Source organism: Coenobita brevimanus, chromosome 103 (assembly GCF_032717465.1).
Source record: "Coenobita brevimanus isolate Jiangsu-jjx chromosome 103, ASM3271746v2, whole genome shotgun sequence".
NCBI lineage: Eukaryota > Metazoa > Arthropoda > Malacostraca > Decapoda > Coenobitidae > Coenobita > Coenobita brevimanus.
This window is the reverse complement of record NC_137056.1, coordinates 138504-142269: the sequence shown is the minus strand read 5'-3', so window position 1 is coordinate 142269 and position 3766 is coordinate 138504.

Below are 3766 nucleotides of genomic sequence, written 5' to 3'. Positions count from 1 at the left end.
GAAAAACTACAATTGTAGAATACATACAGAAGCATGCAGTTAAAAACAATAACATAGTCTGTAAAGCATTCGTGAAATATTAAAGAATGTCACAATACTGTTGTTGTGTTTTCATAAATATATACTTTCAATAGATAACAACCTATTTACTACAACGAGTGTAGCAATTATTGAATGGATAATGGTGAGCCACCGTTTTGTATACTACGGGTGAGATAGAGACAAAGTAATAGATAATTTGATAGGGAGATAGATGCATTGATTGATTGAGTGACCAATATGTGTGTGCTTTTTGCGTGTGAGTGTGTTGTTATGTATTTATACACTTGAAGATTCACTTACCTATTGAGATTAATCCTTAATCTATTGTCAGCTTTCTCCATTCTGTATATGGTTAGGAGTCGGAGTGCAATTGCATTTCTGCAACGACGCGGACACAGTAACATGGCGGCCATGACAGCGATGAGGCATCCGTGTCCTTCACTAGCCTGATGCAGTCAGTAGGTATACTACAAGTGCTGCAGCCGACAGACAACCCTGCACCTGACACCCTCGTTGGGAAAACTTAACCATTAGCCTATTATGGTCGTTAGGTCAGACCACGCTATATCCTTTTCATTAAGAACTTTCCAGTTATCTGCTACTACTGAATAATATAATGGTAAACGGTATTTTATTGCATATTGTATGTTACATACAGGTATTGGGGGGAATGCTGAGAGAGAGAGAGTGAAACAGTGAGACAGAGGGAGGGAGGGTGAGAGGGAGGGAGAGGAAGGAGATGGGGGGTAGCGGACGTTCGTTTGTGTAGATTAGCCCTGCAGGGCTCACGCGACTTTGCCTTTAAACGTCAAGAGTAAACGCCTTCACTAACACCACTTGGCAATGCCGTATATTACCAAAAATTAGCGGGAGGTGTCATGTACACTGTGTCAAAGTATCATACTGATCAATTGATTAGTTTGAAAGATATTTGAGAAAAACCATGATACACGGTCCATGAAATGAATAGTAGTGAATTTAAAGCATCACTATCAATGGGGCCATGTGGAGTACAGTACAGAGAGCAAATAGACAGATACGTGTTATTAAATTTTACTCTGCACGCGACCGCTTCCAGAGTAGAATTTAGAATCACTTCCGTTTGTGGGTGTGATTTGTGGGTGTATATGGCGACTCCGTGACCTTCATATCTTCTATACGAGTGGTAGTGTTTGAACTGTGGAGGATCAGGGTGATCCTCCAGGCTCGTCTCCTGTAAACAAATAACGTCTGGCCTGTGTATTGACAGCAAGATTGCTATATTTGGTAACTTATTCCCGACACCTCTACAATTCCACTGTAATACAGTGAAAGCGACGGTTTAAGATTTACGAGGGAGGCCAGTGCTCTTAGTTTTTTTATGCCGCCCGCCACCAGGCGAGTGGCTACCGGGGGACCTTTCCCGGTGCTTGCTTGTGGAGATCTCCATATTCTCGTCAATAACAAGGCTCCCAGAATCCATCGAGGAAGAGCTATTCTTTCTATCGCTCGCTGGACTAGGAGCAGGAAGGACATGACGACGTGACTGTTTGGTGAGGGTGGTCAAGTTAATTTTATCTGACTTGTCAGGCTTCTGTTTTGGCCGCACTGACTGCGAAGGAGCAGCGACAGCCTGAGAGTATGAAGTGGCAACAGGGATGTCTGTCAGAGAGTTGGAACGTACAGGAGGCTTAGACCGAGAGGTAGGGCGTGGGGCATGAGGAGCGAATGTAAGGTCAGTCTGTGTCTCAACGGTGCACATCACGGGACGGGACACAACCGCCGATGCATAGGAGATATTAGGCTTGGGAGTTGCATGCAACTCCTTCACCTTCTTCCTTGCATCGTAAAAGGAAATGCCCTCAGTTGCCTTCACTGTGCAGACCTCTTTCTCCTCCTTCCACTTGGGACAAGCCCTTGAGGAAGTGGAGTGAGCATCCTTGCAGTGAAAGCAACACTCAGTCTCGGATGTACAGTTGTCAGCAGAGTGACCTACAGTCGCGCACTTGCCACACACGATGTTGGAAGCCCGACAAGCCTTTTCGTGGTGTCCATAGAGTTGACACTTTGCACAACGAAGGGGTTCGGGATGTATGGTCTGACATTTACTATTTCATATCCAACTTTCACATTGGTTGGGAGAGATACCTTTCCAAAAGTCAAAACAACTTTTGCGGTCTTCGTCCTTATGCCTTCCGAAAATCTTGTGATGAATCTGGCCTCTATTACATCTTGCTAAGCAAGTTCCTGTACGATTTCTTCCTCCTCCATAAGCACAAGATCCCTGCAGGTGATAACACCCTTGCAGGAATTCATGGCGTGCGGGATCGTTTTTTGGACATCGTGACAGTGGAACTTCCTCAGTTTAAGCAAATCCTTGACCTGAACTGAATTCTTGGTTTTTACAAGAAGGTCTCCACTCGCAAGTTTTTTCACTTGTTCCACCTCTCCTGCACACCCATCAATCACCTTCTTGATGATGAAGGGATTGAGGCTGGACAGGGGAGTGGAACTAACCGCATGAATCATGACAAACTCGGCGTTGTGTATGTTAATGTCAAGCGACGGGGGAAGTGGGAAGAAAGAGAAAAACAACCAAGGGAGAAATTGCTCGGGGGAAACACACCTAGTCTGAGATTACCCTCTCAAACCACTCTCGGGAGGACGCGCCTGTGTGTCACTCACCCCAGAGCGATCAGTGGGGGGTACACTCCAGAGGTGAGTAAGCAAAGGCAATCTCAGTAATTAGATATAGACACCTACTATATCTACTAAGGCCAGGGAGGAAAATGAGGTCTAGCTAACCTAACTTTATTAAAAAACGCCCTAGTGGCGAGTAAAAGGAAAAAGCTAACGCCGGTGAGGCAACCCTGCGGCTAGAGGAGAGCTCAGAAACACGTCTTCCTTCTCCACGACCATTCATCAAAGTCGCCTGAGTGTGAGTGTCGCCATGACCAGGTGACTGTGTCAAGTGTCGCTATCCGCACCCTGTCTTATTTATAGTAATATTTCACCCTACAAACTCCCAGTCTTGTTTATCCCCTTTGTGATCAGTTCAGTGTATATCCTGCCTAAAAGTGACACATAGACAATACCATATATAATTCAAGATATCCCTGTATGAGCATTGTAGTGTGCACTGAGTGTAACTATATTTTGTGGTGCTGAATGTTAACTCTGTGTCTCTGTTCCCCTGTATCTCAAATATCACTCTGTGTTGTATTGTAACGGTTAGAATTAAGGTTATAGATGTGTTAAGGTGTACTGCCTGGTTTTTATGTCCTGTTCCTTTGTTGGTGCTTTACTTTCGGTCTAGAAAGAGGACCCCGCTTCAGTCGCTAGTGTTTTTAGGACGAGAAGTCGCCTTAAAAACACCAGCATAACACTGGTGGCAAGCGGTGGTTCTGGATCCGAGTAAAAGCACGGAGGAACGATAAAAGGAAACTTGTACAATGGCAGCCAAACATCACATTCACTTGCCGAAATTCAACCCTGACCAATGTAACATTGATGAGTACTTGGATATGGTTAAACTCCTCTTAGACATAGGGTTCGACTCAGACAAAGAAAAGATTGCAGTCACATTACCTAACCTGGGTAAAATAATCGCCACTGTCACTCCGAAAATCGTCCCGAGACTAAAATGGGATCAATTCAAACAAATTGTGAAACAGGCAGCGACGCCATCTCTGGGCACAGTTGTAGCCTTATCGCAACTAGACGCCCTCACATACGACGGAAGCCT